Below are 26,070 nucleotides of genomic sequence, written 5' to 3'. Positions count from 1 at the left end.
AGCTCCAGCCAGCACACCCTTGCCATGATTCGATCTCAGCAGGATGGCCTTGGCCTCTGTGTTCTGGCACCGCCACCTCCTCCTTCCATTTCTTCTTTGTCCTGGGGGTTGTTTCGCCAGTGATGGAAGAGCAGAGAAGCCAGGGGGATGAGGAGGCAACTCAGACATGAGAAACACAGGAAGCCACTCCCACCTCTTGCTGAACCTACCCAGAGGCCAGACTGCAGGGAGAGGAGGCTGGCTTCTGTTTCCTTGAATGGACCCTGATTAACCATTCATACGGTGTGCATATAACCCAGGCCTGTCAATCAAAAAGCCACACCCTCCTTAGCAATGACGATTGGTTCAGCAAAGGGCACATGACTTAATGAAGCCAATCAGAAGCAATAAGACAATTTTGAGTTTTTGCTCCAATGAAGGGGAAGCTGCCCCTCTCTTCCTCACCTAGGGGACCAGGAGCTGCTGTAGACCAGCATCCCAACATCATCATAGGCGCTTGGTCTGTCCTGAAGACAGACCTCCTAAACTTTGCTGAATGCAAGCTAATAACGTCCTCTTTCAAATGCAAGCCAGTTTGGGATGGATTTTTATCACTTGCAACAGAAAGAGTCTTTTAACAGCCTCCCTTACACACAGCGGGAGTCTCCCAGGCAACGGGATGAGGTGAGAGGAACAGGAGATGGTACCGGTTACAATCTGTCCTGCGCCAAAGCTTCTGCTTCCTCCCGGGGACCCCAGCTCCCTCCCCTGTAAACTGAGAGGTGGACTGTGCCTGCAGGCCTGGAGTCAGCGGCCTCGTGATGTAGGGAATACACGCGAGCCTCTGATGTTGTGGGGCTGGATGCCCCCCCACCCCCCACTGCACTTCTCAGCCTCCCTCTTTAAGATGAGATGCATGTCTTACAATGAACTAACTCATGTAGGGCTTCTTTCCTCAAGGTCAGGACAAGTGCGTATAACAAGCCTGGATTTGAGGGAAGGGAAAGGTGCAAAAAGTTGCCACAAGGGCTGCTAGATTTGAGCAGCATCACATTTTGACAAAAGCAGGCTCCCAGCAGAGGCAGTGCCCACTGCCTGCTAAAACACACGGGGCTGTTAGTCTCAGGAAGACTGCCTTGACTCACGCCAACACTCACTGCACAATTATTAATTCCCACTTACTGTGTTAAGCGTTTTATGCACATGTTTTATGGACTCCGCACAACATCCAACAAGCTACATAGCTGCTGTCCTCGTCCTCGGTTCACAGACGAGAACGTGGAATCTCAGCTGGGTAAGTGTCTCCTGGCCAGAGCGGAAGGCTGAGGCAGTTGGCGTATAGACCCCGACACCGGGCTTGTGTTCTCAATCGTACTGTTCTTGGGGATGTGTACTGACTTGAAAAAAAAAAATTCTCTGCTTCTGGTAGCAACGTGAGATTTATCTGCGGCGGTACACAGTGGCGACTGTGCTAACACTTCCCGAGTCTGTATCACGGATGTCCGTGCCGCCCGTCAGGGCCCCTTCCTCACTTGGTGCCTGCAGCGGCTCCCTGGCCCCTGGAATCCCACCTTCCCAGGGCGTGGCCACCGTCTGTTTTGGTGTCACTCTGGGTGTGAATTCCTCAGAACAGCTTTAGCAGAACCTGAGTGGGGAGCCCTGGAGACACGGGCGGCGGGGTGGGGGGCACAAGGTAGCAGAAAGAAGGTGGGGTTCGGAGCGGGGTCTCATCCTGGGTCCTGCCCCTGAGTGGCTGCCAGGTGCTCGCCGAGGAAAGGCCCCAGGCGTCTTCTCATTCAGTTTTAAAAAGGAACCCCAAGGTCGGGCTCTGCTAACCCCTGCAGGTCCTGGAGGTTGGACACACAGCAGTTTTGAGCACAAACTTCACAGCCAGGCGGAGCCAAATGCAACTCCTGGCCCCCAGATGAGACCTCACTGGACCTCACTCAGGTTCTTCCGCTGCAAACTGGTCTCACAGGACCAGCGGAGTCACGTACCCGCAGCCCCGGCCCAGCGCCAGCCACCCGCAGGTGTCCACAAATAGCAGCGTTACTGTTGCTGCGGCCGCTGTTGCTGTTATTGTTATTGCGAGTTTGCGGTTCTGCAAATAGTTTTCTTTCTCTCATTCCTTTAGCACCAGGTGCCCGTGGTCCACCAGCCGCCCTTCAGCACGTGCTGTTCAAGGGTTCCTGAAGTTGCAGGCAGCCCTCGTTCTCCTCGGTTCACTTTCAATTGCCTTTTAATGGGAGAGAGATAAAGTGAAATTACAGCCTTGGGTAGCTGCTTGCTTGGGAGGCCGGGAGCAGCCCAGCCCTTTGCCTCATATAATGTAGCTGCGTTTGCAGTCCCAAGAGCAAAGGGACGGACCGCAAATCAGATCATTTATTGCTGCTGCTGGCTGAGCGAGGAGAAAACTCCCGGGGGACAGAGGCGGGAGTCCTGGCTGTGAGTGTAACACTGGTCCCAGCGCTCCCGAGGACCATACCAGGCACGTCGGCGATATGGGCTTATGAGAGCAATAAATGGACGCTAACGTGCTCTGTGTGTGTGTGGGGGGGGTATCTATATATTTTCTGCTCATTAATCAGCCTGTGATTCTGTGAGTGAGATGGGGAGGCCCTCTGACCAATAGTCTGCAAAAATGAAGCACAGTTGGCAAAACAAACAGAAAGATTGAAAGTCTCTTAAGAGCCCCAGGCCTCCTGCTTTATCTGTGACCTTCAGGGCTCTGCTAGTTTGCTTTTAGGAGAAGATGCCAGGAGAGGCTGCGAAGCAAAGCCCGTTCCTCTCCAAACCCCGGGCGGTGGGGCAGGGGGCCTGAACCAGGAGGCACTTGGTCCACAGATGGATCTCAGCGTCTTCACAGACCAGCCTGTCTCGTTCATCAAAGTCTCTGTGTCGCCCGGCATGGGGTGTGGCACAACCCACAGGGTGCCTGCAGTGGACGCATTTACTTGGTAATTTTTGTGAGCCATTGTTGAACAAGCGATGTGCTCAGAATTCAGAAATTTGTGTAAGTCCCTTTGCTCCCTCCCCTTGGTGTTACAGTCTCTTACACATGACATGTGCACACACTGAAAACCCACCCAAAGCTGTAATAGTTACTTCCAAGCCTTAAACACACTTTTTTAATACTCAGGGGAAGAACAGTCTGTTACATTTACTCAGAAGGTTACCATTTTTGTTACTTTTCTTTCATGCCTGATGCTTCAAGTTTCCTTCTGTTTGAAGGACCTCTTTTAGCATTTCTTGTAGTGAAGATCTGCTCACAGGATCCTTGCTTAGTTTTCCTTCATCTGAGAACATCTTTATTTTGCCGTCATTCCCTAAAAGTTATTTTTTTCTGGATATAGAACTCTGGATTGACAGTTCTTTCCTTTCAGTGCTTTAAAAATGGTGTGCCACCTCCTTCTGGCCTTGTGGTTTCTGATGAGAAAACTGAAGCCATTTGTACCACTGTTCCCCTATGGGTCATAGACTGTGTTTTCCTGGCTTTTCCAACATTTTTCTTTGACTTTCGTTTCAGTGGTTTGATTACAATTGTGTCCAGGTGTGGATTTCTTTGGGTTTATTGCTTTCGGAACCTGCTAAGCTTCTTAAATCTGTAGGTTTACATCTTTTGACAAATTTGTGAAGTTTTCAGCCATTATTTACAAACAATTTTTCAGCCCTATGTCCTTTCTCCTCTCTTTCTGTAACTCATATGATATGAGGGTTAGAACTTCTGCTACCATCCCATAGGTCTTGGGGGCTCTTTTCATTCTTCTCACTCATGTTTTTCTCTCTTTTGTTCAGATTGGATAACTTCTGTTTATCTGATTTCCCCCCCTGTCATTTCTTATTCTGCTTTTGGGCCCACCCAGTGAGTTTTAAAATTCTAGTTGTTGTATATTTCCACTTCTAAAAATTCTATTTGGTTCTTCTTTACATGGTCTATTTATTTTTTGAGATTTCCTCATTATTAATCACTTTAAAAATGTTTATGACTGCTTTCCTTGTAGCATCTTTGTATAATAATTGCTTTAAAGTTTTGGTCATAAACTCCAGCATCTGCACCACCTTGGTTTCGATGCTGTTGACGACCGTTTCCCATGTGAGCTAAGATGCTCCTCATTCTTCCTAAGCCTACCCATTCGGGACTGTATCCTGGACATTTGGATGACTATGTTATAAGACTCTAAGTCTTGGTTATGGAGACTTCTGGAGAGTGTTGATGTTTTCGTTCTAGCAGTTACATCCAAGCCACAAGTTCCAACCCACCTATGTGGTTCCAATCACCAGGTCCATTTTCAGAGTCTTTACCTGCTTCTGAGATCTGCCCCATGTGTGACACCCAGGGGCCAGTGACTAAGTGATCAGCTCTTAGATTAGTTGGCATGAGGTTATGATCAGGTGCTCCTACGTGGCACTTGGATTCATAAGCATCTTATAGGGTTGCTTCCCCAGCTCCTTCCCTCGGCAGTCTCCATGGTGCTTCCTGACGCCCTGGAGATCTTCTTTTCCAACCTCTATCCAGGATGTTGGCGTTTCAGTTATCCTGCTCTGCTGTGTGTTTCTGTAACTGTGCCTGTGCTAGGTCCAAGTGGTGGGAGAACAGAGAGAGAATAAAAAGCAATGGGGGTTCACCCCACACTCCTGGCCCCACAGCTCCACAGACTGGCTAGGAAAATCCCTCCCTCAGGATTTTGGCTCTTGTGTGCCCCTCATCCTGCCACCACTGCTTGCTACGGGGCTGAGAGAATGGAGACAAGAAAAAAATGGGGTGGGGGGTAGGATTTCTGCAGTCTTTCAGAGCCTGAGGAGTTCCCTATCATTCTTTAAGCCAGAACCAAAGGCCTCCTCCGGAGTTCTCTCTGTCTTGGTCCTGATGCCCACTTCCAGGTCTCAGGCTGTGCTGAGGCTGGGGGTTCTGAAGGAAAAGGATGGTAAGCTAACTGCCAGCTTTGAGGTACGTCAAACTCTGCTCTCCTTCCAGGCTTTACCTACTACTCTGTGATTTCTAGAGTCCTCTAATGCAATTTGTCTGGGTTTCATAGCTGCACAGAACCTGGGAGAGACAGGGTACAGTGTGCTTTCTCTATCTTTCCCAGAACTGGAATCTGATTCAGTTTTAAATACAAATTATACATGTTCAATGCAAAGTAAATATCAAATGGCACAGAAGTATACAGAGTAAAAGGGAAAAAGGCAGTCCTCTCTTCTCCATCCCACCCCCAGAATGTTAGGGCTGTTGACGTTTTAGGGAGTGTGATTTTCCAGACCCTCCTCTCCTACACACTGAGGCGTCCTTACGGGAGACAGTGTGGTCCAGTGGTCATGGGTGCCCGCTCCAGCCTCAGAAGGGTTTCTGATTCAGGTTCCCCACAACTTGGGCAACTTACTGAACTTCACCACGTCTCAGTTCCCAACGATGTAAGTAGGACCAATAACACCTGCCCCTCAGGGAATGTTGGAGGGTGAAATGAGCTAAGTAAGGATATCAGATTCCCAACACAGACCTTGGTGTGTAGTTAAGTTAACAAATGTCTCTATAGTGTGACATTTATAAAACATTTGTATATCTTTGACTATCGCTCAGTGTGATAAAGCCACAGAGGGTAGTTTTGCCCTCTCTGTAATTTGCCTCGGACGTCTCCTGTGTTCGTAGCCATAGATTCACATTATTCTCTGGCACGGCTGCCTGCGACTCTGCTGTGTAGACGTGCAGTAGCTTGTCTTCCCTCCTTCCCGGGGAACTGCCTTCCCTCAGGACCTTGCTCTCCATTTCCTCTGACAGCAGAGGGCCGACGCGCCACCCTCTTGATTGTTTCCAGGTGCTTCCATAAACAGTGGTGACTTGCGATGGAGCCGCAGGAGACAGGGCCCTAAAACCCCCAAGAGAGAAGAGCCCACCCTCCGTCCTAATTCACTGAGGTCGCTGGCTGACCCCTCCTGGATTTGGGATGGGGGACTCACCTGAGAGCAGATGAAGGGCTCCACGATTTGTGTGTTACGTAACCTGTGGGGCAGGTAGGGACCGGCTGGCTTCTTCCCTGGACCAGAGATGGCTCCCTGTGGAGTGTCGGCGCCCATTCCAGGAGGAGAGTTAAGGTCCCGGGGTGGCTCTTCCGGGCAGTGAGTGAGGAGCGCTGAGCACGGGGCCCGGGGTGGTGGGGCACGTTCAGGACTCAGCGCTAAGAAATGGCGCGCCCAGGGCCAGCTGCCGCTTCCGTTCTGCTCCGTCTCCCTGGCAGCATCGGAGGGTGACAGGGATGCGCGACCTCTCTGCTGGCTCTCCGGTCCCGCGTCCCCCCCGCTTCAACAGGGAGACGGACGCTGGGGCCCGGAGTCGGACAGGCCGCAGTGTCTACGCAGAATTTAATAACCTTCATTGATTTTCATGGTATTTACTGTTTTATTACTACCTTCTATTTGTGGCACGTTTCACTCCTAACTGTATTTAAGTTTGAAGAGTGAGATAATTTGAAGAAAAACATGAAATGATATAGTGCAGGGTGTATGTGGACTTGGTATAATTCACGTAGGGGTTCCCAGATGCTTTAAGTTTGGGAACCGTTGAACTCAGGTGTGAATAATTAACGGCAGAGCTTTCCCTAACAGCCAGCTCGGACGAGGGAAGGGAAGACGGCGTGCAAATGAAGGCAAGAATGTGGTCCAGATTAACGTGGGAGAACTCCACCCGTTTCATGTATTTGCTGAGACTTGGCCCTTCCTTTGGGCCCCAGGCTGCCCGCTGAGGGGAGAGAAGAGGAAGGAAGTGGGCCAGCCCAGGGCGGGCAGGTGGACGGGCAGTGCGGGTGACCACAGCCTGCTGGCTGCTCTGTGCTGCGGAAACCTGGCTTCACGGGAGGAGGGCCCCTCGCGTCTGTGCAGACGAGCCCTTCAGTGGCACACAGATGTGGCTTTATTCCATCTGCTCTCCCTCCCCACCTCTGGAAGCCCAGGCTCCATCTTCTCCTGGGGGCACATGTCTTTTCTGCTCGTCCTCCACGTGGTCCTCACGGGACCCAGCTCTGCCACACGGGCATATTCTAAACTTCTGGCCTCAGCGATTGGTCCAAGGCTGGGCTTGTTACCCAAGACAGTCCAAAGCAGGATGAATCTGGAGGCCGTTTTCCTGCTGGGTTGGGGTTACTAAGCTGATAGGGGCAAGCAGGGAGCTCCCTGTGAACAGAGGGTCCTGAGGCTGAAGCCACCACCAGAGAAAGCAGAGCTGAGAGGAGGAGGAAGGCGGGGTCCCGGTGTCCCCATGTGAGCATCTCATCCATTTGGGACTGGACTTTTCATTTGTGAGCCAATAAGCCCCTTCTTTCCCATTTTACTTGCTGAAAGCTGTTGGAGTTGGATTTTTGTGATGAGCAGCTCCAGGAGTCCTAACATACCTCTTTATTACCTGGAAAAACTCCTGTGCTCTGGGCTGTTGTCATCATAGCAAAGTAGTCATGGAAACAGCACTGGCGATGGGACCGGGGCTGAAGTCCCAGCTTGGCCATGGGTGGGCAGTGTGAGTCCCAGCAGGCCCTTCTGAGGGTTGGCGTGAAGGTGAGGTGCCAGGACCCATGCGGAGCTCATGGTGCGATGCCAGCACAGAAGTGCTGAATTGCTGTGACCACGCATGGAACTACTGGGGGTTAAATGCAATCTGAATGACAACGACACACCCGCTGCCACGGGTGGTGAAGGCTGTCTCACCCGCTCCGCTTTGGTGAGGCGTGTGTGCCGGGGGCAGTGGGCTTGTAATTGCGGCTTCCACACACTCCAGGATGCGTTTCGAGAAAGCCTGAGACTGCGGTGATTGTTCAGGGTAGAGAGACATCCGCCCGAGTGACACCCAGGGTCCACCTCCCCCAGACGGTGTTCTGTTCTGTGTTCGTTCACGTGGAACCCAGACCCTGTGCCGACTCTCGCCTCTCACAGAAGCCAGCCAGCCTGCGGGCTGCAGGGACGCAGGGGGCCCGGGCAAGGCCAGAACAGTCGCGAAGCAGCCAAGTGTCCTGGTTACGCGGTGCCGGAGCCTCCCCGGTGCGGTTCCAGGTGTCCGCAGATGGAACTTCTGGGAAGAATGCATCCTTCACCTGCTTCTCCCACCGGACGTCCCCCAGCCTGGCCGCCTTGCTGTGCGGGTCTGTGGAACGTTCCATTCGTCGGTTGTGCCCCCCAGGCTGCCGGTCAGGAGACGTCAGGTGAATAACAAGGACACAGACAGAACTGCTAGTCACGTGTCTGCTGATGCAGTCGGGTCCCCGCGTGGCTCCCACGCGGGGCCTCTGTGTGGCCCTGAGGTCTCTGAAACCCAAACCCACCCCCTGGCTCCAGGGAGCCCCGGCGCCCTGGCCCTCACCAGGTCTGGGCCCCTGCTTGCCACAGCCCCGGACCTGTGGCCCCACCAGGCGGAGGGCGGCATCTGTGGAACGCAGACGGGCACGTCTGGTCACACGAACCGTGAACTTCCGCTGAGAAAGAAAATAATGTACCTGTCAGCGCGCTGGGACACCATCCCCGGCCAGCGGCTGGCCCCTCTGTGTGGACCGTGGAGAGGGTGCAGGGTGAAGCAGGGGCCGCGGCGCCCTGATTGGCCGCTGCGCGTTGACTGTGCTGCTCGTCAGCCGGCTCAAGGGCCGTGTCTGACTGCTGCAGGCTGCGGAGAGGACGAGTGGCCACAAGGACCAAGCTGGGGCCTTGGTCCGTGAAGGCAGCTTGTCCTCCGGGGAGCGGAGGAGGGAAGGGATCCGGCAGCTCCTGGCTGCTTGAGTGTCCTGACGTTCGGGCACGTGGGGTCACCGTCAGTGGTTCGCAGACGTGGCATAAAATGACATGAAGCACCTGGCGAGGCAATCACTCGGTTCAGCTCTCTGGTGACCTGGCGACGTCACGTATGCCTCGGCTGGCGCTGGGTGAGCACCACTCACACCCCTCACTCCTTCTTTCTGACACAGAGGGAGCACCTTGCAGTGTCAGCTTCTGCAGGTGACTGGACTGAAAATCCAGTAACACTGGTCGTTTCATTTATTTTTAAGGTCGTGTCTAGTTAAGGAAAGTGGTACTGCTTTTCCATTTATAGGAGTGAATGTTCTTTGGAATTTGCAACTTACTTTCACTTAATATATCACGTATTTGTTTATTTTTGTTGCAGCAATACACTCACCTGGCTCAAAATGAAATGTATGTGAAAAGAGGCATATAGGAAGTTCTGCCTCCCAGCCCTGTCTCCCACCACCCAGCCGCCATCCACGTTACACCCTGACTCTCTCTTCTGTGCAGCTTTCCAAAGAGTTTATGCAAATACAGCCTCACACGAACAGACATTCTCCACCAATGCAGGTTTCCACACACAATAGTAGCGTAGGTGGTATACAGGCCTGTCTCCTGCATCCCTGTTTGCATAATAATATACCCGGGCAATCTCTCCCTGTTTGTGTATTTCCTCACTCTGTTCTGCTGCACAGAATTCCGTTGTAAGGATGTGCCGTTGTTCGTGAACCACTCCCCACTGATGGACACTTAAGTCGCTTCTCATCTTTTGATATCAGGTGCAGAGCAATTGGAGGTAACTTGCACTTACATCTGCCCACACGTGTGTGAGCCTCCCCGGGAAGCAGCACTGCTTGGCACTGCCAGGTCAAAAAGAACATTAACTTGCAGTTTTGATGGACATGGCCCAATTGGGGGTTATAGTTTTATTCTTAACATCATTTTATTAATTACAGATTTACAGGGAAGATACATAGGGGAGCCACCCCCAACTGTGTCTCTTTGCCATGAGGACTTTTTCAGGCTGATTCTTTCTAAGAAATGCAAGACTCAGGAAGCTTTTCTTTTTATCTCTCCCCTAACTGCCTAAAAGAATGTAGATAGATGACCTGGTCTAGGAAGAGAGCTCTGACCAGAGATGAGGACAGAGAACACCGGGTAGGTGTGGGGAGCTGGGGGAGCAGGGCCTGGAGACCAGAGTCCTCTCTGTGCCCCACTGTCTCTGGCTGGTGTGGGAACATCTGTTTACCAGACATTTGCTTTCCCAGTTTCCTGCAAATTGTCTTCCTCCCCTTTGAAGCCCAGACCCCTGACCCCCTTCTCCTTCGCTCAGAATTGTACACAAGCCTCAACTACCTGTCCATGGGTCTCATATTCTTATGGGTACTCCATATATATGTAATTAGGTTTGCTTTTTCTCCTGTTAATCTGTCCTATGTTAATTTGATTATTAGACCAGTGAAAGAACCAGGAAGGGTAGAGGAAATGTTGTTCCTGCCCTGCAGTATGAAGCCAAGGATGGTGCAGATGTGCTGAAATCTGTGATGCTGGCAGGTAACTGCATCGGGGAGGGCTCACAGGCACTGCCTTCAGCCCCAGAATTACTGGGCTGGGGAACAACGGGCTGGGGGGCTTTGGGCTCCGTGTTCTGCTCCTTTCGGTGGGGCCCTGGCCTGGAGGGAAGGGTCCCAGGCATGCAGACGGGGCTGCCAAGGTCCCGGGGCCTCCTGTTTCCTGCCTGTCCTGCTAGAGACGGCCCGGTTCCTTGCTCCTGGATTCCATAAGATTCCTCAGAATAAGCCCCTTTTGAGCCCGTTTGAGTGGGCTTCTTTTCCTTCTAAATCAGCCCATCCTGAGACATTGCCACGCCTGCCCCAGTGAAACAACTCGATTAGGTGATGTTAGAAATTCTTGGTGCATCCACTTCCTCTGGTCACATTTTAAAAATTAAAAACCCAAAGTTTGTCTTTGTTTTCTTTTGGGAAAGAGTCCAGCTTGGCAAGGTTTCCACTTTTTGGTGACTGCTTTTGTGGCCGACCCCTCATGGTGAGTATTAAGAATTTCTTCTCATAGTCCAAGGGGCAGAAAGGAATTTTTCATTCAAAAATCACAAACAGATTTATGTTGAAAACAGTAAGAGCTTTGTGGGTGCCCTGGAAAAACATGTGAGAGAAGCAGAGAGTGAGCTCTTTTACTCTACCGGATTGTGGAAGTTAATATACTGGCCTCATGGGAAGGAAGGGGTCTTTTCTTCACCTTGGCAATTTGTTTTCAACAAAAGACTCAGAATGCCTTTTCTTTCTTTCTTTTTTTCCTTTCTCTTCCTTCCTTCCTTTCTTTCTTTTTCTTTTTCTTCTTCTCTTTCCTTCTTTCTTCTTTTTCTCTCTTTCTTTCTTTCCTTTCTTTCTTTTTTTTCTTTCTTTCTTCTCTTTCTTTTTTCTTTCTTTCTTTCCTTTCTTCCTTTCTTCCTTCCTTCCTTCCTTCCTTCCTTCCTTTCTTTCTTTCTTTCTTTCTTTCTTTCTTTCTTTCTTTCTTTCTTTCTTTCTTTCTTTCTTTCTTTCTTTCTCTTTCTTTCTTTCTTTCTTTCTTTCTTTTTTTTTTTTTTTTTTTTTATTATTTTATTTTATTTTTTTTGGGGGTACACCAGGTTCAATCAATTGTTTTTTTTACACATATCCCCATATTCCCTCCCTTCCTTGACGCCCCCCCCTCGATTCCCCCCCACCCTCCCTGCCCCAGTCCTCTAAGGCATCTTCCATCCTCGAGTTGGACTCCCTTTGTTATACAACAACTTCCCACTGACTATTTTACAGTTGGTAGTATATATATGTCTGTACTACTCTCCCGCTTCTTCTCAGTTTCCCCTTCACCCCCCGCCCCCTCCCATACCTCGAGTTCTCCAGTCCATTCTCTGTATCTGCTTCCCTGTTCTTGTCACTGAGTTCATCAGTACCATTTTTATATTCCGTATATGTGAGTTAGCATACAATATTTGTCTTTCTCTTTCTGACTTACTTCACTCTGTATGACAGATTGTAGTTCTATCCACCTCATTACATATAGCTCCATCTCATCCCTTTTTATAGCTGAGTAATATTCCATTGTATATATATGCCACATCTTCTGTATCCATTCATTTGTTGATGGGCATTTAGGTTGCTTCCATGTCCTGGCTATTGTAAAGAGTGCTGCAATAAACATGATGGTACAAGTTTCTTTTGGGATTATGGTTTTCTTTGGGTATATGCCCAGGAGTGGGATGACTGGATCATATGGTAGTTCTATTTGTAGTTTTTTAAGGAACCTCCAAATTGTTTTCCATAGTGGCTGTACCAACTTACAGTCCCACCAACAGTGCAGGAGAGTTCCCTTTTCTCCACACCCTCTCCAACATTTGTTGTTTCCAGACTTTGTGATGATGGCCATTCTGATTGGTGTGAGGTGATACCTCATTGTGGCTTTGACTTGCATTTCTCTGATGATGAGTGATGTTGAGCATCTTTTCATGTGTTTGTTGGCCATCTGTATGTCTTCTTTGGAGAAATGTCTATTTAGGTCTTCTGCCCATTTGTGGATTGGGTTATTTGCTTTTTTGGTATGAAGCTGCATGAGCTGCTTGTATATTTTGGAGGTTAATCCTTTGTCCGTTGTTTCATAGGCAATTATTTTTTCCCATTCTGAGGGTTGCCTTTTAGTCTTGTTTATGGTTTCTTTTGCTGTGCAAAAGCTTTTAAGTTTCATGAGGTCCCATTCGTTTATTCTTGATTTTATTTCCATGATTCTAGGAGGTGGGTCAAAAAGGATGTTGCTTTGATGTATGTCAAAGAGTGTTCTGCCTATGTTTTCCTCTAGGAGTTTGATAGTGTCTGGCCTTACATGTAGGTCTTTAATCCATTTGGAGTTTATTTTTGTGTATGGTGTTAGGAAGTGTTCTAATTTCATTCTTTTACATGTTGCTGTCCAATTTTCCCAGCACCACTTATTGAAGAGGCTGTCTTTTTTCCATTGTATACTCGTGCCTCCTTTGTCAAAGATAAGGTGCCCATATGTGTTTGGGCTTACTTCTGAGTTCTCTATTCTGTTCCATTGATCTTCCTTTCTATTTTTGTGCCAGTACCATACTGTCTTGATCACTATGGCCTTGTAGTATAGTTTGAAGTCAGGAAGCCTGATTCCACCAACTCCATTTTTCCTTCTCAAGATTGCTTTGGCTATTCGGGGTCTTTTGCGTTTCCATACAAATCGTAAGATTTCTTGCTCTAGTTCTGTGAAAAATGCCATTGGTAATCTGATCGGGATTGCATTAAATCTGTAAATTGCTTTGGGTAGTACAGACATTTTCACGATGTTGATTCTTCCAATCCAGGAACATGGTATATCCCTCCATCTGTTTATGTCATCTTTGATTTCTTTCATCAATGTCTTAAAGTTTTCTGCATACAGATCTTTTGCCTCCTTAGGCAGGTTTATTCCTAGGTATTTTATTCTTTTGGTTGCAATGGTGAATGGGAGAGTTTCCTTAATTTCTCTTTCTGCTCTTCCGTTGTTCGTGTATAGGAATGCAAGAGATTTCTGTGCATTAATTTTGTATCCTGCTACTTTACTAAACTCATCAATGAGTGCTAGCAGTTTTCTGGTAGAGTCTTTAGGGTTTTCTATATATAGTATCATGTCATCTGCAAAGAGTGATAATTTTACTTCTTCTTTTCCAATTTGGATTCCTTTAATTTCTTTTTCTTCTCTGATTGCTGTGGCTAACACTTCCAAAACTATGTTGAATAACAGTGGTGAGAGTGGACACCCTTGTCTTGTTCCTGTTCTTAGAGGGAATTCTTCCAGTTTTTCTCCATTGAGAACAATGTTGGCTTTTGGTTTGTCATATATGGCTTTTATGATGTTGAGGTAATTTCCTTCTATGCCCATTTTCTGGAGAGCTTTTATCATAAATGGATGTTGAACTTTGTCAAAAGCTTTTTCTGCATCTATTGAAATGATCATATGGTTTTTATCCTTCAATTTGTTGATATGATGTATCACGTTGATTGATTTGCGTATATTGAAGAATCCTTGCATCCCAGGGATAAACCCCACTTGATCGTGGTGTATGATTTTTTTAATGTGCTGTTGCAGTCTGTTAGCTAGTATTTTGTTGAGGATTTTTGCATCTATATTCATCAGTGATATTGGTCTGTAGTTTTCTTTTTTTGTGACATCTTTGCCTGGTTTTGGTATCAGGGTGATGGTAGCCTCATAGAATGAGTTTGGGAGTGCTCCGCCTTCTGCAATATTTTGGAAGAGTTTGAGAAGGATAGGTGTTAACTCTTCTCGAAATGTTTGATAGAATTCGCCTGTGAATCCATCTGGTCCTGGGCTTTTGTGTGTTGGGAGATTTTTAATCACTGCCTCAATTTCTGTACTTGTGATTGGTCTGTTCATGGTTTCTATTTCTTCCTGGTTCAGTCTTGGAAGATTGTATTTTTCTAAGAATGTATCCATTTCTTCCAGGTTATCCAATTGATTGGCATATAGTTGCTTGTAGTAGTCTCTCATGATGTTTTGTATTTCTGAGGTGTCCGTTGTGACTTCTCCTTTTTCATTTCTAATTCTGTTGATTTGCATCTTCTCCCTTTTTTTCTTGATGAGTCTGGCTAATGGTTTATCAATTTTGTTAATCTTCTCAAAGAACCAGCTTTTAGTTTTATTGATTTTTCTTATGGTTTCTTTCCTTTCTTTTTCATTTATTTCTGCTCTGATCTTTATGATTTCTTTCCTTCTGCTCATTTTGGGGTTTCTTTGTTCTTCTTTCTCTAGTTGTTTGAGGTGTAAGGTTAGGTTGTTTATTCGATCATTTTCTTGTTTCTTAAGGTAGGACTGTATTGCTATAAACTTCCCTCTTAGAACTGCTTTTGCTGCGTCCCATAGGTTTTGGGTTGTTGTGTTTTCGTTGTCATTTGTTTCTAGATACTTTTTGATTTCCTCTTTGATTTCTGTAGTGATTCCTTGGTTGTTTAATAGTGAATTGTTTAGCCTCCATGTGTTTGTATTTTTTGCAGTTTTTTTCCTGTAATTGATATCTAGTCTCATGGCATTGTGGTCTGAGAAGATGCTTGATATGATTTCAATTTTCTTGAATTTGCTGAGGTTTGATTTGTGACCCAGGATGTGATCTATCCTGGAAAATGTTCCGTGTGCACTTGAGAAGAAAGTGTAGTCTGTCGTTTTTGGATGGAATGTCCTATAAATATCAATTAAGTCGAGATGGTCTAATGTGTCATTTAAAGCTTGTGTGTCTTTATTTATTTTCTGTTTGGATGATCTGCCCATTGATGTAAGTGGGGTGTTCAAGTCTCCCACTATAATTGTGTTACTGTCGATGTCCCCTTTTATAGCTGTTAGCATTTGCCTTATGTATTGAGGTGCTCCTATATTGGGGGCATAGATATTTACCATTGTGATATGTTCTTCTTGGATGGATCCCTTGATCATTATGTAGTGCCCTTCCTTGTCTCTTTTAATAGTCTTTACTTTCAAGTCTAATTTGTCTGATATGAGTATTGCTACTCCAGCTTTCTTTTGACTTCCATTTGCATGGAATATCTTTTTCCATCCCTTCACTTTCAGTCTATATGTATCCCTTGGTCTGAAGTGGGTTTCTTGTAGGCAGCATATAGAAGGGTCTTGTTTTTGTATCCATTCAGCCAGTCTGTGTCTTTTGGTTGGAGCATTTAATCCATTTACATTTAAAGTGATTATTGACATGTGTGTTCCAATTACCATTTTCTTAATTGTTTTGGGTTTGTATTTGTAGGTGTTTTCCTTTTCTTGTGTTTCCTACTTAGAGAAGTTCCTTTAGCACTTGTTGTAAGGCTGGTTTGGTGGTGCTGAATTCTCTTAACTTTTGCTTGTCTGGAAAGCTTTTGATTTCTCCCTCAAATCTGAATGAGATTCTTGCTGGGTAAAGTATTCTTGGCTGTAGGTTTCTCTCTTTCAGGACTTTCAGTATATCCTGCCATTCCCTTCTGGCCTGCAGAGTTTCTGTAGAAAGGTCAGCTGTTATCCTGATGGGTTTTCCCTTATATGTTGTTTGTTGCTTTTCTCTTGCTGCTTTTAATATTTTTTCTTTGTGTTGAATTGTCGTTAGTTTGATTAATATGTGTCTTGGTGTATTTCTCCTTGGGTTTATTCTGTATGGGACTCTCTGTGCTTCTTGGACTTGGTGAATTATTTCCTTTCCCATGTTGGGGAAGTTTTCCACTAGAACCTCTTCAAATATTTTCACAGACCCTTTCTTGTTTTCTTCTTCTTCTGGGATGCCTATAATTCGAATGTTGGTACGTTTAAGGTTATCACTGAGGTCTCTGAGGCTGTCTTCTAGTCTTTTTATTTTTTTATCTTTTTCCTGCTCTGTGGCGTTTATTTCTTCCATTCTATCTTCCAACTCACTTATTCGTTCTTCTGCCTCAGTCATTCTGCTGGTTAGAGCATCTAGAGTATTTTTAATTTCAGTTATTTTGTTATCCATTGCTGTTTGTTTTTCTGAGTTCTTATGAACTGTTTCTTGTACTTTCTCTAATTTGTTATCGAGATTTTGTATCATTTTTACTATCATTACTCTAAATTCTTTTTCAGGCATTTTTCCTATTTCCTCCTCATTTATTTGGTCTTGTGGGTTTTTTTCCTGCTCCTTTGCCTGCATGGTGTTTCTTTGTTTCCTCATGGTTGTCCAAGCTTTTGGGGTTGCTTGTCCTGGTGATAGAGGTGTTTATAGAAGACTGTCCAAGCCTCAGACCAATGTCCAAGTATTGGATTAGACGAATATTCAGTCGGCTATGTCAGGTTCTCCGCAGCCCTTTCCGGTGTCCGAGGCCGTCTGCTGGTGTTCAGCTGGTTCTCTGTGGGAATGACTGCCTCCTTCCGTGCATTCCCAATGCATCTGTGGAGAGGGATGCACTCCACGTCTCTCTACTTCGCCGCCATCTTTTTCTCCTCCCTTTCTTTCTTTTTTAATAAAGGAAGGATATAGTTAGTTGACCAGGGATTAGCTAGGGATTAAGGGCTGGTTGACTTTGCAATATTTCCACCTGCCTGCAGTGCATATACTTGAATTAACAACAGTAAATAATCAAAAGGGTATTAAAATATGAGCCGAGCCTCAGAGGGAGAGTCGGAGTCTGTCTCTCTGTTGTATGGAGCCCTGGGGCCTCACTTTACCTCACTGGAATTCTGTGGTTTTGAATTCATAATGACCAGGGATCTGGGGGTTTCCGCAGGCCCCGGGATCGCGCCTCTCACATTGCAAATAGCCCTGATTTGGGTTAATTTTCTTTAATGGTGAAGTTGACTGAGAATCCAGCTTCTATTGAGCTGAGAGGCCTGTTCATCCCCAGCGCACAGTTGTCGGCAGAGATGCACTGAAACGCCACGGGGGCCACAAGTGAGGCGGTATCGGAGCCGGGAAGCAGGCCAGCGTCTGACCATGACCGTAACGACCACAGGACAGGAGATGTGACCCACGGGGACAGCGTGCCACCACAGCCACTTTTCGCCTGCTTAGTCAAATTTAACTCAAAGGGCTGGGAGGATGATTTGATTAATTCTGTATCTCAGTGGAAATCGGAGCCTTGGAAGATCAAGGCTTCAGCATTCTCCTGGGGGAACGACATCAGCCACATGGCACAAAGGAAAACCTCCTTTCTGTTTGTCAGAGGAAGATGTAACTGTGCCGCTTCCTCACGGAACAAGTTTACAAATGTTTGCAAGTTGTCAGAAATAATTAGTCTAAAATTGTTTCATAAACCATGGAATGAAACCGTACGTGACTTGCTGAGATCAAAGGGCTTCTGTTACCTTCTTGTGAATCCAAATGAAATTCTTTTGAAAGTAAACTCCTGGAATTAGTGGTGGTTTCTGCTGAGGGTTGATGGCCGGGGGAGGGGAGCAGAGGGACCAGATCAGGAGCGTCAGGCAGGAAGCAGGACGCGCAGAGCCGCGTCCAGGGCCAGCGGAGTGGGTCTCAAGCAGCAGCAGCCTGGGGGCGACAAGACGCAGGACTTCCGCCCCGAGAGCTCCGGCCCTGCGTTCCCGCCAGGACCTCGGTGCGGCTGGTGCCGTGACCCTGACCGCCCAGGTGGGAGGGAGCCCCAGCCTAGCACGCGGCCCGGAGAAGCTCTGGGTGATGGCAGCGTTGCTACCTGTTACTGCCGCTCGTCACTGAGGATGGAAACTAGCAGACATTCATTTCCTGAGGGCTCCACCGGTGCCAGGGGCCGGGTGGGGGGTCTGGGAACCAACTCGGGACCGAGGAGGCCGCCTCCTTTTCTTGAGGGGCGGTCAGATCGGAGGCCCCCTCCCCCCACACCTGCTGGGCCGTGTCCTGTGTGTGATGCCCCCCCGGAGTCGAGCCATGCAGCTGCCCCTTGAACCACTCCAGGGACACCCCGGGAGAGGCACACAGAGAGGTCCTGGAGGGACCGGGGGGCGGCGGGGGGGGTCATGGGGAAGACTTCAGGGAGGGAGGCCCTGCTTGAAATCAGTGGGCAGAAGAGGGTGAGACGAGAAAGATTTGATGGCCGAGGAGAAGCAGGTAAAACGGAGCCAAACAACCAGAGTGCTCCCTCTCTCCTTCCCTCCCTCTCTCCCTCACTTGCTCTCTCCCCAATATACATATGTATGTACACACGCATGCACGCACACACACACACGCACACGACATCTGTGCTGCACGATCCATCTGTCCTGCTTGGTGATGGTTGTTTGTTGCTATGCTGATGAGACGTTTGATGTCTGAAGACCCAAACAGTCTCCTGGAGTCCTTTTCCCGCCTCCCGCCCCGGCCTCTCTGGAGTCTCCCTCTGCACACACCCCTGCAGCCTCCCTCACTCCGTGCTCACCCTCGTCTCCCTGCTGGAGGGCAGGCAGCCCTGAGACACAGGGACAGCCGCTCAGACAGAGCTGTGTCCTGGCGGCGGTGGGAGCGCGAGGTGCGGGCGGAGCTCTTGCCTGCGCAGACAGGGCGACCATGCGGCCTGTGAAGGTCCCCTGAGCCCTCTGAGGCGCCCCCGAAATTCAGACGCAGGCGTTTCTGCTATGACGTTATGCACACAGTCCTGAGAAACCGCCTGTCGTGTGAAATCATGCACCGAAAATCAAACCAAACCAAACCACACTTGAAAGCAAATGGGTAATAAAGGTTTAGGGCAAATCACCGAAAACCTCTGGACGCATGTAACTGAAACACCCGCAGAAAAATAACAACTGCAGTGAAAACACCAACCCCGGTCACTCTAGCATCACAGTCAGAGACCCCTTCAAGCCCCCGACTCCCAGCCCGCACTTCCTTCTGTGAGATGCAGGCCCCGGAGGGTATTCACGCGGAGTAGAGATGACTTGAAAAATGAAAATGAAAAGCCAAGGCAGGGTCTGCCTTATATGTGGATTCATTGTTGTGCAGGAGAGCTGACTGCAGTCGCTGCCCACGGATGTGCAAATTCTCCCGGGAGCTGGACTGGCGGGGAGCGGAGTGGCCCTTGAAGCAGCTGCGGCGGCCACTGCTTGTGTTAAAGGAAGGTGCTTCTAGAGCTTTTAAGCACGTGTTTAATTGATGAGGCTCGCGTTTCAAGTTGGAGAAAGCCTGCCCCCGACCGCTGCAGGCTATTCACGCGCCTGGGGAAACCCTGTGTGTGGGCCACAGAGGCCCTGGTCGCACCTTGGCCCTCCTCTGACAGTCGCCGTGAGTTAGCTCTCACCAAGGAGCCAGACCGATTGCAGAATCCAGCCTCTGTTTGACCCTTGCAGGGAACCGGGGGCTGCCATGCTGTGCGTGTGCTCGGAGGAGCCTGGCTGGACGTCCTCAGAACCTTTGGAACGAGGGCCCACATTTTCATTGTGCGCTGGACCGGCAGGTTCTGTAGCCGCCCCTGTCTCCCTGCGCCCCGCCGGGCAGCTGACGTACACGCGGTGAGAGCTGGGTCTCTCAAGCATCATCCACCTTCAGGGGCAGCCGCCAGAGAGGGAGCGGGGCCCCTCCTGCCCCTCTCCCCACCAGCCCACACCAGTTCACTGCCACGCCGCGTTGATTCCCCTGCCCAGGAGCCCACTCTGGCCTCCATCGTCCTGCCTGGACCAGCTGGGTCCTGCTGCCACCCACTCCCATCGCTGCAGCCACGGGGTCCCCTTGTGGTGCAAACGTAAGCACAAACTCCTGGCCTGAACCTCCCCGTGGTTTCGCATTTTCCTGACGAGACATGATAAGATGTTGAAGCATTCCAAGGCCCGCCTGGCTGTGCTTCTTGTCCAGGCTCCCGTCTCTCCCTGCGTCCCCACGTTCGGGCAAGACGGGCTCACTTAGTTTCTCCAGCTCCCATCCCTTCTTTTTGATTCCTCTTGCTTTTCGCACATGCGGGTCCCCCCGCTAGGTGGAACTGTATCCCTGATGACTCATTCCATCTCAGGCTTTGCCTGGAACGGCCCCCCTTCCAGAAGCCTCTGTGGTCCCGTGGGCTGCATGAGGCTCGTACCTGTGACCACAAGGCTCTGCATCTCTCCACCGCTCCCGACGTCTGTCTCCCCACTGGGCCCCAGGAGAAGGTCACGACGGACCCACTCAGCACTGCTTCCTCAGAGCCTGAACCGTAATAGTAACTCATGCTCGGTGAACATCTACACCTTCACTGAGGAATGAGGGCTCAGAAGCTTCGTGAGGTAGGGCTGCCCTCTGTGTCTTAGAAACGTTCAGTTCTCAGATAAAACACACATTCAGAACACATCATGGTGATCACGTGAAAACAGGCAAGAAAAGCGGTACCCAACTCACCAGGGACCGTGAGACAGCACATCAGCGTCTCTGGGCCGTTAACATCAGCAGCGAATGTGCGTCCTTGGTGTCGGGGATGGCCATCAGCCGCATCCTTGAACATTCTGGAGTCAGTCCTCACTCCTTGGAGAATCTGCATGAGGAGAAACAGAGGTGAGTCTTCAGTGTTTATTTGATGCTGGGTCACAGCATCAAATGGTCAAGTACCTCCAGACAAATTATGCACTTTGGGATTTAAAATGCCTTTTCCTTTTTTTTTTCAGTGTAAAAGCAATTCATCCTCATTAGATTTCTGCAAGCATCTGAATGCTTATGTGTTTTGTAAAGTGAAATCTCCATTTAATCCCCCAAATTCTCCAGCAACTTTTTTCTCAGTAGGTAAATGGTAGCACCTCATCGTTATTTTACAAAATTGAGAGCAAACAAAAACCTTCTACAGCTTGCTTCTTTTACTTAACAAACTGTGGATACCTTTCTAGGGAAATCCTCATCAACCTCATTCTTTTCAACTTTGTTTCTCAGAAAAGTGAAATGACCATAGTTTAATTCATACTGGTATTGATGGTAATATAGGTATTCCCAATTTTTCACAATTACAAACCATGCTGCAAAGACCATTTTAAAAAATATGACCTTGCATAACTGGGTGACGGTTTCTTTAGGATAAATTCATTCCTGCAAATAGAATTCATGGGGCAAATGGCACAAACATTTAAAATATTAATTGACATGACCAAATTGCTGTCCACAAAAAAGGTTGTGAAAAATGTACACTCTTAACAACCTGGAGGAACTCATACCAAAGAGGATGCTTTTGGGTGGAAGTGACAGAAAACCCAACTCAAAATGGTTTGAACAAACGAAATGTATTGGATCATGCAATGGGGAAGTTTTCTGCAAGGGCTTCACAGGTTTTATCGGAGCTGGGTCCTCTCGGGCTCCTAGTTCAGCTCTGCGGTCTCCTGTGTGTCTGCCGTATTGCCAGACAGGTCTCTCCTCACGGTCACAGGAAGGCTGCCAGCAGCAACTGGGCTACACGGTCCAAGGTTCATATCAGGGGACTAGAACTTCCAGGAAACACTGATCCGGCTCCTACTCTGATCTGGCTTCCGTGCCCACCCCGGAACCTCTCAGTGTGGCCAGGGCAACGTGATGCAGGGGCTGGTACAGTGCAGGGTCACGTGTTCTGGCCCCAGGGCTGTGTGTGGCTGGGGGGTGCCCACACCATACGGAGGGGAATGGTTGTGCGGCCGGGGCCTGCCCCGCTCTCAGAAGTGCCCTGTGCTTGCTTTACTGCTCTGCTCTCGCTATCCTGAAGTTCTTAAAAACTGCTAAACAAGAGACCCCATGTTTACATTTTGCACTGGGACCTGCAAATCATGTAGCCAATCATAGATGAAAATTGGGACTGCTTTCAGAAAGCAGAGGGCATGCCGCTGAGCTGGCAAGACATAAATGTCCACTGCAGTGGTCTGTGCTAAATGATATGATTTAAACTTAATTTGTCCTTGACTAGCTTTATCACTTGCTGTCTCTAGTCCTTTACCCTGTACATAAAATGATGGGGCTGGGCTAGGTGGTCTCCACCAGTATTTCAGTTTTGCTGTTCTCCAATGGATGTCTGTCTCCTTAGGCTATGAAAATTAATCTGTACCTTGCACCGAGTTTATGGACACAGTGATATTCTTAAATATAAATTGTCTCAACTGTATTGGTATTAAAATGGGGCCATAAATTAAAAGGAAAAAAACAAACATGTTACAAGAATGAGAAAGCTGAATCGATGGGCCCAGCTTTATTCAGCTCTCAGCAACCACCGGTGTTACAGAACGTTTCCAATAAGAAAATCCCAAGGTTTAGGGCAATGCTTTTTGAAGATTCTTGTAAATTGGTAACAGCTTGGTGTAGTGGATTAGACATATTTTCTCAGTCTGCTTTCTTTCCACAAGTAACCCAATTGTTTTCCTCTAATTGAGGAGAAAAGCAGACACTTAAATGACGTCTAAGTATTTCTGATGTGCTTCCTTTTCACCCTCATAAATGGTTCCTTCTGTATAATTCAGTGAAAATTATATGGCCATCTTTCAAAAAAGTGGTTAATATTTGCTTTAGCTATCAACATGTGAATATATTCTCTTGTAAAGAGAAAAAAAAAAAGACAGAAAATGGAGCAATCCAGGTGAGGTTAAAGTCCTTTCTGACCAACACTTTCACCTCCCTTTCCCCACCACTCATTCTCCAACCTCATCCCTTCTCAGAGCTAACTGCTGTTATCAGTTCTGTATCTTCTTCTAGAACGTTCTAAGCATTTAGATAGCTACATATTTCCACAGAAAATGTCTAAAATTGTGTTGCTCTGTTTTGACAAAAAAGGCATCCTGTCTCTTTTGCCTCTTTTTAAAACTCAGTATAGCTTGGCGAGTTTTCCACGTCATCATATGCAGACCCACCTCACCCCTTTTATCCGCAGGAGCGTTTGTGCTGTAGAAATATCCCACATTTTATAAAGCCTCCATGGGCCTTTAGGGTGACTTACTTTTTTCACTACTTCACAAAAAAATGCTGCAATGAACATCCTTGTTCAGGCCTTGGAGGGCAACCTGCTCGCCCAGCACGGATGCTGAGAAGTGTTAGGAGGCCACGGGCTTTGTCACTCTCGGGGTCTCCATGAAGTGGACTCTGAAAGGGCAGACTGGGGCTGGTCCCAGGATCCAGCCCTCTGAGGAAGCAGCAGCAGTGAGACTGGCCGGGGGGCCCTCGGGCTGTGAGGCAGCGGCACCAAGGCCTCAGTCGCCCCGTAGCTGGGGGTGCTCTGGAGCAGGGATGGCCCTTCGGAGTTATTCCAAGCTGGGGCCACGAGCCAGGGGCTCGCGCCCCACATCCCTCGGTCACTGGTTGTGGACTGCCTGCGGGGATGGGCGTGCCCTTGCAGGCCTTCAGCAATCCCAGGGACGGGGAGGCCGGGGAGTGGTGCTGGGGCCTTGGCTGTGGCCGTCAGCGGGGAACACGGGGCAGTGGGAGGAGGGAGAAGCAGGGCCATGAGGGTGCGCTGTGGTCAGAGCCCCACAGGCCCACGGGGCCCTCACAGTCAAAGAGCAACGTGAGATTGCCTTTAACGGGCTGCGGACTTGTAGGGTGGGTGCTCTTTGGAGAGGGTGCTGGGTTTCAAAGGGAGAAGACGTCGTCAGATAACCTGAGGCGAGCGTGGAGGCACCCAGGACAAGCACCACCAACCCGCAGTTTTGTAGCTGTTTCCAAAAACAGCCGTAAGCTGCAGCGGCTTCGACGGTGTCGTTCTGCAGCCACCGGGGCGACGTAACCACATCTTCTTCCCCTTCAAGGCAAGTGGCTACCAAGGTGACGTCCGGGCTCCGACACCTTGTCGGATGCCTCTGACCAGCGCCTCCTTCAGAGCCGCTGAGACTCTAAATGTAAATTGCCATCTCGTTAACATGTGCTGTACGCGGGCGGCCACATCAGTTGGAAGAACTTGAAGACATTGGGGTTTGATAACTTGTTTATGCACAATAAATTTTATTAAACATAAATGGGAATCATTAGCTGAAACACTTAATTAAAACCATGACCAAATGAGATAAATGCTAAGGAGAGTTCTCTGAATTTATTGCCCAATGATCTATAGGCTCACTCAGTAATATACTCCCAGAAACCTCCTTAATGAAGCTATTAAGTACATAAATATCGTGTGTGCCAAATGGCGAAATTTAGTGATGATCTATCCCAATTCACTTGCTAAGTAAGCTCCCTTGAAAGAAGCCACTAATTTCTACCGCTGACGACCACAGGACAAAATCCCTCACCTGCCGAAAAACAGACCTTTTAAAATAGGCAATTTATTGCACCTCAAGGCCAGGAAGCGAGGAGCTGCTCACCACCAGGAGGCCACAGACTTCTGAACTTTCGCTCTAACTCGAACTTTCCTTCTTGCAAATGCAGAGTGTACACCCCGGGCCACAGATGCATCCAGGCTTTAACTCTCTGCTAACTGATGTGGAGTCCGCTGGACGCGCCCTCTCTTACTGGCAGCGGTGGGAGAGTTTGCGGCTGACCTGGCACCTGGGAGGCCCAGGAGGGCTGCAGGTGCGTGCAGTCTGGAGGTGTGGCCTTGAAGGCACCCAGCCTCCCCACCCCCACCCTTCCTTGCTAACCCTCCTTGCTAACAGGGGGATGACCTCTGGCTCCTCATTCAGGAGCTGGGGAGGGAGATCGGGATGTAAGGACCCCTTGATGGTCTTGGTCGGGGCGGGCGCTGTGGGACTCGGCCCGCCTTGCCTGCAGACCTCGCTGACCTCCCCCGCTGCTCTTGTGCTGCAACGGCGTCAGCATCCTGACACCCGCCTGCCCCCCGCCCCGTGTCCTACCCCACCCCCACCCCGCCCCCGCCACTAACCACATGGCGGGTCCCTCCCCACTGATGCCCAGGCTGCCAGTCAACCCGTCCTCCCGCGTCTCAACAGGACGCACGCGCCTGCTGTCCCGCACCCCGGCTTCTGCTCAGCTCAGAGCGCTTGTCACACCTGAGGTTTTATATTTACCCGTTCACGGCCTGTCCCTCCCCCCAACGCATGGAAGCGCCTGCGGATCCGAGGGAGGGAACAGCCACATTTTCTGTTCACTATGGATCCCTAGCACCTAATTCAGAGCCTGGCACACGGTAGACGCTCATCAATTTTTAAATGAATGAATGAATGAAGACTATGCGGCAGCCGCTTGGAGCCCGCACTGTGCTGCGACAGGAGTGACAGCTGCCCCAGAAGGGCTCCGGCCAGCAGGAGACCACAGGGCAGCAGGCTGAGTCCTCTCTTGGGAGTGACGTGCGGGTGCGAGGCAGCACGCGGCTGGGGAGAGTGGGGACTCCCAGACGTCCTGGGGAAGCGAAGGGTCGCCCCCCCACCCCGTGAGCGGGGCTGCGGAGGAGATTGGCTGAAGGATGCTGGGGCCAGCGAGCCAGGGCTGGACGCTTGGTCCTGGAGGTGCGCGCCTGCTGATGGGGGGGGGGGGTTGGGGGTGGTGGCGCGATCGCCCTGAGGACGTGCGCAGCGAGTGGGGAGGCGAGGACAGGCCAGCGACACACACTGAAGGAGACCAACAGCAGCTCCTGGAGGCAGGAGGGAGCTGGGAGCTGGGCATCCCAGAGCGAGGGGAGACCAGCCAGGGGCTCCACCAGCCCAGTCACCTGCTCCTCTGCGACCAAGGAGGGTCAGGTCAGGAGACGCAGATTGCCCTGAGCAAGGGGCTGCCACGGGCGACTGCTGGGTCCACGCCAAACCACCGTGCACAGAGGGGAACGTGACAGGGTGAACGTAGACTGGGGTGGGAGGCACTCTTTCCAGAGGTTTGCCTCTTGGATCTGTGACAGTAAATCCCATTGACTGAGGAGAAACCTGGCACTCAAGGTTGCCCAAGTGGACACAGGTCTGTCTACCTTCACGGCATGGTTGCGGCCATTCTCATAGTGGGTCCCAAGTGCAGACGTATTTGGGAGATGCTTTCAGGTGTTCCAGGGA

Source organism: Hippopotamus amphibius, chromosome 12 (assembly GCF_030028045.1).
Source record: "Hippopotamus amphibius kiboko isolate mHipAmp2 chromosome 12, mHipAmp2.hap2, whole genome shotgun sequence".
NCBI classification, from domain to species: Eukaryota; Metazoa; Chordata; class Mammalia; order Artiodactyla; family Hippopotamidae; genus Hippopotamus; species Hippopotamus amphibius.
This window is presented reverse-complemented; position numbering follows the sequence as displayed.